At 43.0% G+C, this 16,989-nt stretch overlaps 1 long non-coding RNA gene across 1 annotated transcript; it reads left to right on the forward strand.

The window, feature by feature from the left end:
• The first annotated feature begins 343 nt into the window (after nt 1-343).
• On the forward strand, nt 344-9,122 carry LOC148109644 (uncharacterized). The gene is made up of 3 exons (XR_015725075.1): nt 344-613; nt 4,390-5,355; nt 8,395-9,122. It is a non-coding gene; the product is annotated as an uncharacterized LOC148109644 (long non-coding RNA).
• The last annotated feature ends 7,867 nt before the right edge of the window (nt 9,123-16,989 follow it).

Raw genomic sequence — 16,989 nt, forward strand, 5'->3', positions numbered from 1 at the left:
CACTGATTCTATTCAAGGTGTCTATTCATTTTCTCTGTATCTTTTTATATTTTGAATAATTGATGCTGGACTTTTCCCTTTTCTATGCTCTGTCTCAGATTCCCTTTGTCATGTAAAGTGAAAATGTCCCATTTTCCTGCCCTCCGTTAACCTGGCTACTTGATTGTAAAGCACGTTCAGTTTTCCATCCAGAAACATAATCGAGATACTAGTATTTCTACAGCCTACCCAGCTGCCTTCTTCCTCTCTGGGGTGGAGGGGTAGTCTGTCACTTCAGCAAAGCTGGGGCTAGGTTTCCCGGAGTCCTCCTCCTTGCACAGTTGGCTTGGGTCAGGAGGGAAATTTTGTTTGCGATTCAGAAGGCAGAAATGAAGTCGCTGTTTTCTTTTTGTGCTCAGAAGGTTGGTGCCGGCCCGGGGCGCTGGCGTCACTCACACCCAGCCGTAGAGCTTCAGAGGCTCCCACCAGATGGCCAGACCACAGCGTTTCCGGCTCCCTCCAGGTGTCCTGCAGCAGCTCCTCCAGCTCTCAGGCCGGTGTGCTCTCCTCCAGGGCCCAGGGGCTGCCGGCTGCTTCCGCAGCTCGCCCGCGCTCTGGACTTGGCGCCTTGAAGGTAGGTGAGAGTCCCCTCTGAGGTCCAGCCCTCCTTGCAGATTCTGCCTCCTCCTCACACGGTCCAGTTTCCTCTGCTTCCCCTACTTCCCACCCATCTTCTCTCTCCAATTGCCTGCCTGCGAACTTTGAGTTCCAGTACCAGAGGCAGAAGCAAACTTCACGGAGACTGTTCAACCAGCTCCCACACTGCATAAGGTCAAACCCCCATGTCAATCCCTTGTTATTATGTCACACCTAGTGATGGTGCTTCTCTGATAAAGCCTTTGTGGATACACTCCTTTTACTTGGTGGGGTGCATTTTGGCAAATAAAGGTAAAAAGGATTTAGGATACAACTGTTAAGGTCAAGGTTACCTGTCCATTAGCCTCACCTGGGTGGGAAATTTGCAATTACATTTAAACATTTCTATTTGGGTCAAACCTCTGGAATTCAAACCAATCCCGTTCCATGCCACCAGCTTCCGTCCTAATGCTCAGAGCAGTTTAGGGTTTTTTCCAGCAGTTCTGCTGTAGGTTCTCTTATGTGAACAACACCGGGATGGGTTAATGGAGCACTGAGTGGCCAGGGTACAAACAGCACCTTTGGGAACCCCCGGCTGCCAGTCTTCCATCAGAACTGGGCGGTTCGGGGCATGCTGCCACTCTCTGATCTGCCCAATCAGCTCCCTACCACATTACAGGACTCCCACATCCTGCAAAGAGGTCTTTTCAGGGAAAATCATGATCCTGTTGGGCAGCCAAGCAGTGAGAATTTATTTAACTCTTCTACATGGGTGGGTCTGTTGATTTTTAAGGATATGATTTAAATTATGAGAGTTGCCCAGAAGCCACAAAACTACATTTTGGTTACATGCATATTTATGCACAGAGAGCTGGTGAGATCTGGAAAACACTTTAGGAAATTCTCAGTATTGTTCTCATAGCTGAACTTTCCTGAGTATAATGCTTTTTTTTTTTAACATGAGAGTTTCTTTTGGATCAGACTTAGGTATATGGGTCATGACTTGTACAGGATCTTAAGTAACCCCAAACCTAGATGAATAAAAGCAGTTTCCAAACACAGCTGCCTAACAATGAAGAATTGCCAGTGTTCTTTTTATGAGGGGAAGAAAAGGATATTTTCAGAAATTTGTTTTCTTTCCTCTGGAGTTTTGTTTTTCACTCAATCCAAGAATGAATACTTATTTCTTGTCCAATAAATAGCCATCCTTATAGTAATTTGGAAGGTGGTCTTACTGCCTTCATCGTCTTTAAACCTTAGCTAACTTACGTTGGATTCACTTTGTATAATAAGTTCAAGCAAAGAGACTACTATCTGTCCAGCTGCGCCTAAAAGCTTTAGTTCAACTACATGATCCTGGCAAGAAAGAAGGTCATAAAAATGGAAGCCAAGCATTACTCACATAAAGGAGACTACGTCTTTTGATGGTATCTTCCATATTCAGGTTTATCAGTGTGGATCATTAGAGCTTTGGGTGTCCCGGGGCCATACTAGTCTGAGGATACACAGAGGCTCATGCACGGAGGGGCATTAGGGTGAACATACATATGACCTCTCTTTCACTCATCTGAGTTCAATAATAATTAAGAGCTAGACACAGGTGTCAGAGAAGTGAAAATGGAAATTATCGGCTTTCTTACTGAGAAATGCTAAATTAGAGGACAGAGCTAGTTGTGCAACAATAGGCTTATTCCACATTGCCCCCAGTCACAGGCACAGCTGGACAATCTCAGTCCTCACCCATAGGGTCAAGGACCGTCCACTAAGCTTCCTGCATGATCAGGAACAGATGAGTCAGGAAATCCCAAAGGAGAGGAGGGAGGAAAGGGATGATCAGAGTATGCCCGGTTCCTTCCTCTAAAATCACTCATCAGAGAAGTCATTATTCCTTTCATGGTGAGAAGAGAGTAAAGGATGAGGAGAGAAACCAGAATGTTGTCCTGGGGATGTCCCTCCCAATGAACACTGCTGCCCTTCCTGGGCTCTACTGCTGTCTCCTACCAGATTCCACCACGGCTTCTGGAGCCCTTGAAGAACCCAAAGCAGACTAATGACCTTTAGCAGGTCAGGAGAGAATGTTTCTATTCTTCATATATTTTGTGGCAGCATCTTACCAACAGAATTCCAATTTTTCTCAGGCAGGCAATGTGACAAGCTATTTTTTTTTTTACCCCAGCCCCTTTGCATCAAGGGATGGCCATGTGGCACAATTTGGACCAATGACACATAAACAGAAGTCTTCTGAATTTTTTCTGTGGAATATTTTGCTTTCCAAATTTTAAATATATATATAGGTAAATATATATATATATTTAAAATTTGGAATATATATATATATTGCTAGTAGTATCCTCCTGTCCCATTCCCTTCTTCCTGCCTTGGATTCAAATAATGGAGTACAGCCATCTTGCCGTCGTCGAGAGTCAGTGATGAAGGTGAAGACCAGCACAGAAAGGACACTACAGCTGATGTGTAGAAAGAGACTAGGTGCCTGGTGTTACTGTTGATTAGCTGAGTTAAATGAGCATCAGCCTGCTTCTGGGTTTCTTGTTATGTGGAAAAACAAAAAGAAAAAGACATCTGTATAGGACACCTTAAGATGGGTTTTCTGTTACTTGCAGATAACTTTGATCTGAACTGAGAGTATCCCTGTTTCCTGATGCAGCTTCAGGAGGGAAAATCATGAGGAAGCAAAGGATGAAGGAGGCACCTTTCTTCTCTCCCCCTACTCCTCGCAGCCAGCCAGAGCATCCAAACCAACACCGGTGACCGCAGGGATAAAACACGATGTGGCCACTTCACCCCCACCCCATCATCATTTAAGAGCACTGTGGGGCAGAGCCACTTTCACTGTCTATACGAGGCCAAGGATTCACCGCCTTGCTGACAATAATCACAGAGTCCATTCCCCTGGCTTTTTGTGTAACGTAAGGGTCATCTAGCATTTAAAAAAAATAGGATACATTAGAATTCTATTTCTAAAGTCTACTTATAAAAAGCTATTTCGTCACCAACTTTTCCAGCTTTAGGCAATCAATTTCATTTTCTGCAAACTCAATTACTCGTTATCATCTTCAAAAACAGATTTGTATTGAGTAGACACAGAGCCTGAATTAAAGAGACTCCCAATACTAGATCAATAGAGAAATCACATTCTTCCCACACCCCCACCAGGCAGTGCATCCTCAAATCCCAGGGAGCTCCATCTTACATAATTTAGTAGTATTCTATAATAATAAAAGAGGTCAGAGGATGTAGGGAGGGAGAAAAACCACCACCATATCATTCCCTTAAAGGCTGCTTCCTGAGATATACACAGTTGAAAAAGATTACAATCCAAAAAAAAAGTATCTGGATGCTAATCAGAAATATAAAGTAATATTTTTTTTTTCTACCAAGAAACATTAACAGATCCTGGGAACCTTGCAAGAAATAAGTACATATTTGATTACTGGTTTTTTCACTTCCTTCTGTAAGAGTGTAAAATTCTTTTAAATTAATCTGTATATTTATGGTGATGTTTCCTGTCACTTTGTGGTTTCCATATACTTAGATAGCTCTGTGGGCCAGTGAGTCTTCTTTTTTTCTGGCTGTATTGGTTAGAATGCATTGAGCTTCAAGTAATAGAAAACCTAATAGTGGTTCAAACCACAAGGACATTTATTGTTTAGTTATCAAAAAGTCTTGAGGCAATCTGTCCTGAGTTTGTTCAGTCACTCGATGGTATCGTCTAGTACTAAGGGTCTTTCTGTCATTCTACCTTGCCCTCCTCAGAGCTGGTGATGTTTCAAGATGGCCGCCACAGCTTCCAGAATCAATCTTCATAACAGAAAAGGCAGAACAAAAAGACAAAGGCAAAAAGGGTCTTCTTAATGAGTTTGCAATGACGGGCATTTTAAAGGAATCACCAGTTGCTGTTTGGAGAATAGATTGGTGGCCAGAGTGAAGGCTAAGAGACCCATCAGAGGTTATTGCAATAGTCTCGGGCAAAGATGTAGGTGTGTGGACTGAGGGGAAGGTGAGGAGCCAGTGAACAGCCTTCAGAGTCTGGATAACACTCCAGGCTTGAGCTGACAGAACTTGCCGATGGGTGAAAGGTGCCACGTAAGAGAAAAGGAAGAATCCAGGATGACTCGTAGTTTCTCAGCTAGGAGCGTCCTAGTGCCTTTGATCGAATTTTGGAACATGGCGGGGAGGGACAGGTTTGGAGGAGAAAATCGAAAGTTCTGGTCTCTTCAGTTTGAGATCAGGTATCCAAGTGAAAATGTTGAGTTGGCGGTTGAATATATTTGTTTGGAGTTCAGAGCAGAGATCCGGATGGAGGTTTAATTTTAGAATCATCAGCGTATAGGTCCTATTTAAAGCCACAGCCTGGATGAGATCACCAGAGAGTGAGCGCAGGCGGAGAAGAGAAGAGGCCCTTCAACAGGTGGAGACTGGGAAGATGAGGAGGACCCAGCAAAGGTCACGGAGAAAGAGGGGCTGGAGAGGTGTCAAGGGAACGAGGTGTGCTCGGGGTTGTGGACGCCGCAGGCAACTGTTTCAAGCATTGTTTCAATCGACCATGCCAATGCTACCAATATGTCTCGGAAGATGAAGGCAAAGAATTGATCTGCTCTGGGGCTTGGTGAACACCTAAGCAAATGCCTCAGGTGGATAAAAACCGAGCAAAGCAATCCCAGCGACCGTCTCCCCCTGCGCCACCGCAAGGCGACGACAGCTTTAGATCTGTGTGTGTAGGTAAGGACCCGGCAGCTGGCAAGGGAAACTCCGCAAGTTGTTAAACCCCTTGCTTGAGATGTGTGCTCGGGTGTTCCCGACGTTGTTCTGAGGATTAAATGGATAATAAACGCCAAGTCTGGTGCAGTACGATCACTCAGTGATGGCAGTATTATATATTCAATTCGATTCTACTCTATTCTAATAATATTATATTTTTATATTGTGGTGACCCTAGTGAGTCCCACTTAATTTTAAGCTCTCATTTCAGGCTGTTGATTAGCACTGTTCCAAAGACAAGCGCTAAGTTTTTGGAAGTGATTGAAAGTAATCACAATGTCATAGAGCTGAAAGGACTGGCGAGATTATTTACTCCGTTCTCCGCACTTGACATGTAGGAAAACAAAGGCAGCAAGATTAGGTGACTTTCTCCAGATCACCCACACCCACCAAAGTAGGAGCAGAACACGGGTCTCCCCATGCCGAAGGCTTTAGGATTAGTGACGGAAAAACTCACCGGGAGAGACTGAACTGTCCATGTCAGGGGATCTATTTCAGATAACTGAAGCCTGTTCCTTTTAACTACCAAAACTTAATAGCAATCATTATGACCATCATTATCGCTCTCAATTAAAATCTTCCAGTGTTTTGATGAAAACACTTTTCCTACACAATGGAGTTATTTTAGTCTAGAAGATGTGAAATGCTTGAAGTTAGCTTTTCTTGTTACCTTATTTCTTTGCCAGCTGCTTTAAGCTTTGAGAAGTCCCTCTGACTTGTAAAGCAAGTGACAACTTCATGTGACAGTGTTACACAATATTGTCAAAGTGAGCACTAGATATTTTCTGAAAAGACAGAAATCTAAGGAGTTAAGAACACCAACAAGCACATGATTCTGCACCTAAGAGCATCCACAACTGTAAGAGTATATTTATTTATATTTTATACACATGTAGAATCATAGATGTATTATTCAGGAGACGCCAGTGCACAACACTGATCTGAAACTCACAGAGAAATTAATCTTAAATGAGTCTGTAGTGTCTCTCCTTCAACGCTTCAGAGTGTACGTGGAGTTCGTATATATTTAGTTTTTGAAATAATTTGTATCTCTGTAGCACTTTTCCATAGAGAAAATCCAAACCTTGCTTTATTAAACACTCAAATACTCCTATAAGAGATGAAGAATCAGATATTATTATTCCTATTCTAGAAATAAGAAAACTGATATCTCAAAATGTTAATATGCCCAGAGGACTTATATGAACAGTTAACAAAGTCCCTTTCTCCTTCTTGCCAGTCGATCTTTGAATATCGTCTTGAAATCTGAATTTAGCCCTCAGCATTTTCAGTGTTCCAGAAATGGACCTTGTGAGAAAACAAAGCACATTGATTCCTGGTGCTCACAAATCCACTCTCGACATTTCCTAGACTAGTGACCACAGGCTCAGCCTCTGCCTGCCTCTAAGGTCATGTGGTCGTTGTTGCTACAAGGATCATGAATCTACCGCAGTTCACTATTAAAAGTAAATTGTCGGTCTCTTATCTTCTATCCAATATTGTTAGAGCAACTAAGCTGTGCATCTCTCCAGAGTGAAGTCGCAAGTAACAGACCAGCAAAGCATTCCTTCTTGACCTACCTAGATCTTGGTGCCTGTGAGCGACTAGAGATACTGCTGGATGCTGGGCGTGCGGAATGTCCTGGAGGAACAGCGTGGGTGGGAGCATTAACATTAAAGTAATGCGCATGAAGTGCTTTCTTGCTCAAAGAATATGTTCAATACATGTTAGCGTTTGTTATTCTTAGTATTTGTAGCTTAGCTGGTTGAATTTGGGAAGAGCTAATAACTACAGTTCTGGTTACCATTTATTAAATTAGGCAAATCTCATGATAATGTTACAAAGGAGATTATCATATTCCCCATTCTGCGGACTTGGGATTTGACTAATGTTTCTCTGATTTTACCAAGCTTGTTTGTTTATTCATTTGTTCATTCATTCATTCATTCATTCACAAATACTTACCAAGCTCCTGTGTACTAGGACCGAGCTAGGCAAAGAGGTGAACAGGACAGACCTAATCTCTGCCCTCACAGAACTTAGGAGTCTAGGGAGGAGTACAGACAAGTGAGACCCAATGTCATGATGTCGCAAGGCTCACTCTCATTCTTGCCCTACCATTTTGAATGCAAACCCCTGTCCTTCTCTTCATGCTCCTAAAATAAATTCACTCTCTTAGGCCAAGATGAAGGGTATTTTACTGAGGCATGCACAGGAGAAGTAGTTTATACCTCACAGAATTTCTCTCTGAAAGCCCCCATAAGCGTCTTTTCCCTCATACCACGTCAATCCTTAACCTCCTTACCCATCTACACCACCCCCAGTCTTCCAGTCTAGGGACAGGCCCCTGGCCCAGGGTCTGCCCTGAAAGCTGCTCTCTGGATCTTTCTTCCTTATGCACACTACTTAAGTCTTACTCTCAAGTGTGCAATGAAGTTCTCCCATTAACAAGATATATCTTCCTTATAAGATAGCCAGGGGATTATAAGTAAATTATTACTGTTCTGGTCCTGTAAGTCAACAGAGAGGTCTACTGTGGTATGATCCCCTGTGTTAAAAGAACACATTAGAGACTTGGAACTTGGACTTAGGGCAGCAAGGCAGGTGTCCTGGAAAAAGTGACATCTAAAGTGTGGTGGATGTTACAGTTGCCTCCTTGATGTCCATTGTTCAACTCTTGGTAACTCCCCTGATGTGGTGGTAAAGATTGGAGCTGACTGGGGGGGAGGGGGGGCAATAGTCATACCTTCTACACGAACCCCACATGGTTTGGGGGAACAGTTTCACCCTCCTCAACTCAAGTCTAATAGCATAAGTTCATCGCTCTAGCCAGTTTTTTGGCTCAGGGGTAAGCAAGGACTAAGTGGCAATAAGACTATAAAAGATGTGGAAAAGAGGGAGGTTTGGGTGGGAAGAAAGTCTGGAAAAGAAATGCTATCTTTTCTCTAATGGACATGAATAAGGAAGTGCACAAACTTTTTAAATTTTTTAATTTTTAAGCAACCTCTGAACCCACGACCCCGAGTTCAAGAGTCACAAGCTCTACCGACTGAGCCAGCCAGGCGCTCTTGGAAGTGCACAGACTGAGTCATTACTGTTGGCGATTCGATCACCACAAGGACCAGCAGCCTCGGCAGGAAGGTTATGTTGCCCCGCAGAGTGAAGAGTTAAACCGAAATTCAACCCTTCGTTGCCTGGTAGAGCTGCTGAGCCAACCTCAGTGATGTGAACCTCTCTTGCCTAGGAACGCTTGGCTTGAGTTTTCTGTTACATACAATCAAACCCAAACTAACTGATACAGAAGGTGAGATTTGATCAACAAGTAGGCAAGTCCCTGATCTATAAGTTACGAGTTCATTTAAACGAGGCAGTTTGATTTTCAAGAAAAACATAAAATACAAGACAACTCCTACGTACAATTACCAGCCTGACAAAAATTTTTTTTAAAAAAGACCTGATTTATTGGCATACACACATAACACACACACATCCTACTCACAAATTCCCAAACTTAAAATGATTAGGAACTACCTAGGGGCGCCTGGGTGGCGCAGCGGTTAAGCGTCTGCCTTCAGCTCAGGGCGTGATCCCGGCGTTATGGGATCAAGCCCCACATCGGGCTCCTCCGCTGTGAGCCTGCTTCTTCCTCTCCCACTCCCCCTGCTTGTGTTCCCTCTCTCGCTGGCTGTCTCTATCTCTGTCAAATAAATAAATAAAATCTTTGAAAAAATAAAAATAAAATAAAATAAAATGATTAGGAACTACCTAATGTGACATTTAAAAAGAAAACTTCAAAACTTTGTTAGAACACTTAAAAGATGATAAGATGATTCAAACAAGAAATAGAGACAATTCCAAGGTAAAAAAGACAATAACATTAAAATATCTGAACAAACCAATAGAATTGGATTTGAGTTTCATGTATAGATTTAATACTATTCTGATTGAAAGCCCAATAATTATGTTCAATCCATAAAATTATTCTAAAATGTGTGCATAAAAATAATAATACCATCAACATAGAGTATAGAAAAGAAAGGCAGTGGGAGTTTCTGCCAATATCAGCCATTAAAAACTCCTATATAATAGAATAAGGATTAAAGTAATGTGCTAGATAGACCACAGATTAATGGAACCAAATAAAGAGACTTAAAAGGCCTAACAATTTTTAGAAGCATTTGTGTAGAATAAATGGAAGTAAAACTATATATACATGTATACGCATGCATATACATTTAAAATATTTTAATGTATTACAAAATAGTTTTTTTAAATATAAGGAGAGAACGAAGATGTGTGGCAGACACTTCTCAGCTGATTCAACGGTCTTTATCAACCTTCTCTTTTTTGTTGCATTCTATTAAAGCAGGAAGAATTAAATTCAGCTAAATGTGACCATATGAGGCAGTTCTGACTAATGAGACATAAATGAAAGTTTGCTAGTAAGTTTCTGAGAAAATTTTTTGTTTTCCTGATAAAAGAAACTGATGTGGTTCCCATTGCCTTTCCTTCCTGTTGCTTTGAATGCAACATTCTTCCTGCTTTAAATATCGACAAGATAGCTTGAGGTTCAGCAGCCATCTTGGGACCATGAGGTGGTAAGCATGAGGGAAAGGCAAAGAGAATTTTAGAGTCTCTAGCCCCAAATCACTGAGATGCTGAAATGACGCCAAAAGCTACTATATCAATCATGGTTTGTTTTGTTTTGTTAAAGCTTTTTTGTATCCGATGATGCCCTGATCCATTAAAAATCTTGCTGGCAGGACAGAATGGCTCTTCCAGGGCTAGCTAATATCTCAAGGCAATAAACAACTTACTTGGGAAGTGCACTTCTCACATACACACCAACCACCCCCTTTTACTCTCACACACCAAGCCTCAGGGCCAGGTACCAGGCACCTAGAGACACCACCGTAATAGCCCCAAACCCACCAGAATTATTCAAACTAGTCATTCCTAAGCTGTTTACTCTGACCTGTCTTGTCCTGCCCGCAGAAACCCCAAATAAAGGCTCTGGCCTACGCCTTCTCTAGCTACTGCTTCTGACCAAAACCTGACTCTTCTGCAGTCCTGCGTGGCCTGGCATGCCCTCTTCAATCGGGAAATGTAAATAGTAAATTCTTTTTTTCAATGGCACAGATCTCTCTGTGTCATTATTCAGTCACCTCTGTAAAGTAAAATCCCACAGGTACATTTCAGGAAAGCTGTCAACCTCTGGACTTCCTGTAGAGTGAGAAAACTAACCCCCTATTTGTTTAAACCACTGGTGTTTGGATTTTTGTTACTTGCCATCACATAATCATAACTGACCCAAGGAATATTTGATAAGAGGTGTAGAAATTAGTGGTAACAATTTTAAAAATAGCTAAGACTTGATATAATTCAGCTAGATTAATAAATTTTTTTTATTATGAGAAAAGAACAGAACATTGAATAAAAGACTTGGCGGATCTGTGAAAAAGAACATTTTTTTCCCCGAAACTTCTTAAGGAATCATGAAGAAAGTTATGTATAGGGACGCCTGGGTGGCTCAGTCAGTAGAGTATCTGCCTTCAGCTCAGGTCATGATCCCAGGGTTCTGGGATCGAGTCCTGCATTGGGCTCCTTGCTTAGCAGGAACCCTGCTTCTTCCTCTGCTTGCTCTGTCTGAAACTCTCCCTGCTTGTACTCTCTCTCTCTGACAAATAGATAATCTTAAAAAAAAAAAGTGACGTATATAAATTTTAAACTTCCGTACAATGAAAAACAGCAAAACTGTAAGAAAATAGAGAAAATGAAAAATATATATCATATGTGACAGCATATAGGGTCATACATAAAATATAAAAGGAGCTTATTCAAATTTATTAGTTATATTTCTTTACTCTGATAGATAAGTGGACAAAGAATATGAACAAGCAATTCCCCCCAAGGAAAATAGAAATAGTAAATAAACACCTGAGAAAATGTTCAGCCCTGGTAGTAATCAAAGAAATGCAAATTAAAGCGACCTTGAAATGTTATTTGACACCTACTAAATTAGCGGTTTTTAAATGCATGGGCTGGCAAGGTGCTGGTGATAGGGTGTTCACTTCAGGCGGCACTACAAACCGGTACCAGCTTTGAGAAAGCTCCGTGGCAAGTAAGGAGAGACACCCGTGCCTTTTAACCTAGTGATTCCAGATTTTGCAATTAGCCCTAAGGAGACTAATTGAACAGAAGCAGAGAGACACCCTCAGCAGTGTGCTTCAGAATCTTTGCAATTCAATCAAATTCAATTAACATATATTTTACACATTCCACCTGTCAAGCAGAGGCAACAGGGAATTAGAAATTAATAAGACACTGTGTCTGACCTCAGGGGGCTCACAGTCTGGCAGAGCGGTCAGGTAGGTAAATAAGCAACACGACAAAATGGTGCAGTAAGCCCAGCAATAAAAACACAGATGAAGTCAGATGAGCTAGATTTTTATGAGGCTTACCTAAGGGGACAAGAGGAAACTACAGGCAAAAAGGTACATAGAGTTAAAATAGGGACAATGAGTCATCCAGCACTATGAGAATAGAGATTCCAGGAGTAAGTTGGTGGAAAACCAAGATTTGTGGCAGAGCGCAGAGAGCTTTTTTGACCTTGTTTGATATCTATAATAGTAAAATGTGGAACATTCTTAAATCACCAGCTTTGGAAATATCTCTTCATGAATTATGATACACAGCGGACCATCATGCCCACCATAAGAATGAAAATTATGAAAAAGTACGTAAGACACTTAGAAACATCTTATAATAGGCAGGCAGGATACCTAGGGGGAGAGCAGCTGCTGCCTCAACGACCCTGAGCACTGGTCCAAATTCACCTTTGCCCCTTTTTTTCCCCTCAAATATAAAAAATCGAAATATAATTCACATGCTGTGAAATTCACCCATTTGAATTCAGTGCTTTTAACATATTCACGAAGTTGTGCAACAATCACACTACCTAATTCCAGGCCACTTTCATCACTTGAAAAAGAAACTCTGCAGTCCTCCTGGCCTTCAGCAACCACTAATCCACCTTCTGAGTCTGCGGACTGGCCTATTCTTCGCTTTGCCCTGAGAGAAGCCCCCAAATTACTGCTGCCCTCCCCAGGTCTGGGTAAACAGGGGCAACACCTATTCAGTGCTCTGGCCCCAGTGTGGATGCCGGCCCTCCTCCGAGTGCAGCTGCCTGAAAGCCAGTAACACCACCGATGAAAGGTTCAGACATAACTCAAGGGAATTAAATGTAGACTGTGTAAATCTAGAGAATCTGCTTCACAGACAGCCTAGCTCGCTCTGTGGGGCTCTCAAGACCCGTCATGCTAACCTGAGCCCCCCCCTGAGGTGAGCACCGCCTCAGCTCCCTCCCTCGGCGTGAGGAGAGCATGACGCATACCTTCTGGTGGAGCATCTTCATTTCTCCCCTAAGAAACTCGTAGGAGGCGTGGGGCTGTGGTAACTTGGTCTCTGGCCACCTTCACCAAGGTCATTACCTCTCTTCCCCGCCAGCCTTCTCTCCTGCCAGGCGCCATTTTGTTCCTTTCCCAGGGACACTGAATGCAAAAACTGTGGTTCTCTGTGGAAGTGACTATAGATGCGTTAGCTCGCAATTTGTGTTTGCTGTGTTTTCCTGGCTAATTAAGGAGGACGCTGCACACGTGGTGGTGAAGCTTGACCTTTCTGTTTTATGCACTACGACATACTCTCTTCGGTGGTCTCAGGTTAGAAGACCTTATCTCACTCTTTATGAGCAAACCACAGCAATAATGCATCGTCCCATTTCTCCCAGTCCCCCCAATACAGCACGAGGCAAAGATGGGGGTGAACCATGACACTGTTAAAAGCACACAGAGACAGATCAGCGATGTATTAGGGGGAGCACTGACGGGAGTCAGGATATGGGAGTTTGGATTTACTCTCTCTGTTCTCAGTTCCTTCATCAAAGTGAGAGTTGGAATAGAATGAGGCTCCAGCAGTCCCCCAGACTGAAATTCCAAAGTTTCTGTTAATTAGTAAGGTGAGGACCAACCTCATTATTTAGGACCCATCTGGTCTCAGGGACCTTGTGAGAGAGAAGAGAAGAGGAAAGAGGAGGGGATACCAGAAAGGAAGGAATTTAGGGGAAAAGAAGAGGAGGTTCAGGAGATGATGGGAAGGAAGGGGTCAAAAGGAGATGGGAGAGGACAGAGGGAGAGAAGGGGAGGGGAGTGGTGGGGACGGAAGGAGGGAGGGAAGGGAGTGGAGGGGATGAGAAGAGAAAGGGAAGGAGGGAGGGGACAGGAGATGAAGGAATGGATGGACTGGAGGAGACAGGACGGGAATGAAGGGGTGGGAACACACAGGGGACCAGAGGAGAGAAGAATGGCAAATTAACAGCCTTCATTGGGAAGAAGTTGGGAAGAACGGAGCAAACATTTCTGATGTTCTTCTGAATATCAGTTCTCAAAACCACCTTCAAGGTCCGTACCGATATTGCTCTCTCACCAGTGAGGACCTGAAATTTCAGATTCTTCAGGCCCCTCTCCTGCATGCTGAGTGAGCGATTCCCCTTGGCCCCAAGGAATTCTGGTGCAGTTAGACAGACTTCACAACAAGCTGGATTAAGTAATTCGTCCCAAATCTTCACTGAGTTAATCATGGTGCTGAAGTTCAGAGTGGGGCCTATCCAGTTCTGAGACCTGTGTTCTGTCCAGTATACTAGGCTGAGAAAAGAAACAGAGACATGAGGAAAGGTTTCAGAATGGACACCTTCCCATGCACGTAATAAAAAATGGGCTGAGAAACGGTCTCAGTGAAATCTACTCAAAAAAAAAAAAAAGCGGAAGGAAAATGTAGGCTGGGTTAAGTAAAACCCATTCAATTCAAAGGAACAGATTTAAGATAAAGTCTCAGAGGCGTTCCCAGGACAATAGGCCTTTTCCATAATTAACACGTCTCCTCCTCGGCTGGCAGTAACTCTTACTGCCTTATTCTTTAGTAGGGATCTAGATTTAACAATAGCACTTTTCATTCTCTAGCACATTCACAATCCTTAAAGCACTTTTACATCCAGTATTCCTTTTGACCTTTCACATAATAATAACAAGAGTTCAAACAAAGATTTTGGAGTAAGACCTCAGCTCGATTGCCAGCCCTGCCTTAGGAGCTGTGTGACCTTGGCCTGATGAATGAACCACTCTGCGCCTCAATCTGCTCTCTCTTACAAGATGGGGATAATGAAAGTACCTACCTCATAGGGTTGTGGTGAGCATCCAGAGGGGTAATATATGTCAGCGTTGCCCGGCAGGTACTAAGTGCTGAAGAAATGCTAACCAGCATTATATATATATATATATATTTGTCTCAAAAATTATATGGCATTTGAAAATAGGCAGAAAAGATTACTGGGCCTTCTGTCAGTGCAGTACTGAGATTAATTTTCTATTGACTTTACAACTCTGAAGATACAGGTGCTACTATGAAAATTTTTGTCTCATGAAGATGCAAATAACTTCTGTCCAATAGAGTAGATAAGCACAAAGATCACAGTTTATTGTCCTGTTGGACATTTCCCAGTTTTGTATCTAACTTGAAAATCTTCTACTTTTTTGTGTTGAATTGTGTACACACACACACACATCTCCAATGCTCTTTTGACCAGTTTTAACATCTTAATGTCCCCCTCGATAAATAAAATCTTTGCCATGTATTGTTATTATATTTGCCTGAGAGATAGGATTTTACCCTTCTGAAAAGTATGCTTTAACCTCTGAGACAGATCCTACAGGGAGGCCTGCCCCCCTTTCCTTGAGAGACCAAAAATCAAAGAGATTTTTGACTTGCCCAGAGTAGGAACAGAATTTCGTTTTCTCAAATTCCAGTCCCAGTACTTTCTGGCTCCATCATATGCCTTTGCCCAAATGATAGACAAAAGGAGAATAATAGTAATAAAGAATATAATACAAAAGAATCTAAGGCTTCAGCAGTTCCTGGGCTATCTTCACAGGCATCTCTCCATCAAAGAGGGATGTGAGAAGCCCCATGGGAAGCTGCTTTCTAAATGTTCTGCTTCTCTGCCTTGTTTTTCAAACCCAAAGAGGAAAAAGGGACAGGCTTTAAAGACAGCAACAGTCTAAAAAAAGGAATGAGGTGGGGAATCTGATCATTCACTAACCTAGTTAAAGGGAAACCAAAACTATTCTATGCAAAATACATTTAATCTATATTGATGAGGTAGAGGGAGACGGGGTTGAAACTACCTTGGAAGTGGAGCCGACCCTACCCTGCGTCTCAGAAGACTTCATATTCTCTTTTCTCAGCATGAGAGGAATGTAAGCGTTCAGAATTAGAAGGGTAATGAAGAGTGAGCCCTGTGTCGGGGGGCTGCACTCTCCGCTGGGCTCTGGGTGGGGAATGGACCTCAGCCTAGCATGGTGCCCAGCATCCAGGGGCCCCGGCTGTTCTGGAAGCAGAAGCAGCAAGCAGAGCCGAGCGGTGGGAAGGTGAACGTGGAACCAGGGTTCATTTAAATCAAGCGGTGCCTGAATCAAGTGGAAGGAGCTGCCTTTACATGTATTATAACTGCAGCTCTATTAAAACAACATAGATGAAAAGTGCATTTTGTATTTGAAAAAAAAATTCCGTCGACATTGTATTTTGGCACAGTCGGCCCTCATTTGCGCAATACTTTCATCTCTAAATTTCCCTAGATTTCTCCTGCCTCACTAGCTGACCCTTCTCAGTTTCCTTTGCTGACTGTTCGTCCTGGATTCCTCCGTGTCCCTCCACACAAGGGTCATTCATTCCTTGGCCCTATCTTTTCCCCACTACCTGGCTAAATGTCACCCCTGTGCTGATGCTTCCCAAATTTTATCTACAGCCTCAACCTCTTGCCTGAACTCGGAACTAGCATGTCCAGCTGCATGTGTAAAATCTCCACGTGGATGCCAACGAGCGACTTAAACTTAGTATGTTCAGAACGGGGTTTTTGAGTCTCTTCCGTACACTCTACACCTTTTACCCCCAGAGGACAAACTCTGAGTCAGGGCCTTTGTACATGCTGTTCTCTGGGTCTAGAACACTCTTCTGCCGGTCATTTCCTGGAGAGCTTCTTGCTGTCACTCAGATCTCAGCTCAAACATCACTTCCTTCGTGGAGCTGTCCCCACCCCCACCCCTCTAAAGTAGCCCCCCTTTTCCCCAGCACCACCACCAGCCATTCTGGTGGTCATGAAGGTAACCTGCAATGACTCTATAGCCTCACATTTATCACTACACAGGATTCTGTTACCTAAGTGCTTGCTTGTTTCTTATTGTTCCCCGCCCACCTCACAGCTCTGCTCCCCACCCCTGGCCCCTGGCCCCTACAGAAAATGAGCCTCGAAGGAGCTGGGACTCATCTGTCTTAGTCACTGCTGTTCCACTAACACCTAGGCCCTTAACAAATTGTTACTGAATGCATATATGCATGAACAAATGCATCTCTGGGGATCTGTTTTCCCATGAAACCAGAGGGTAAGTATCACAGAAAGTCTGCATGATAACTGGGAAGGAAGAAGATACCAGTTCAGGCATGACCTTGATTTCTAAATTGATTCAGGGACAGCAAATGCCACAGGGA

Source organism: Ursus americanus, chromosome 7, assembly GCF_024610735.1.
Source record: "Ursus americanus isolate L20-20 chromosome 7, mUrsAme1.1.p, whole genome shotgun sequence".
Classification (NCBI taxonomy): Eukaryota; Metazoa; Chordata; class Mammalia; order Carnivora; family Ursidae; genus Ursus; species Ursus americanus.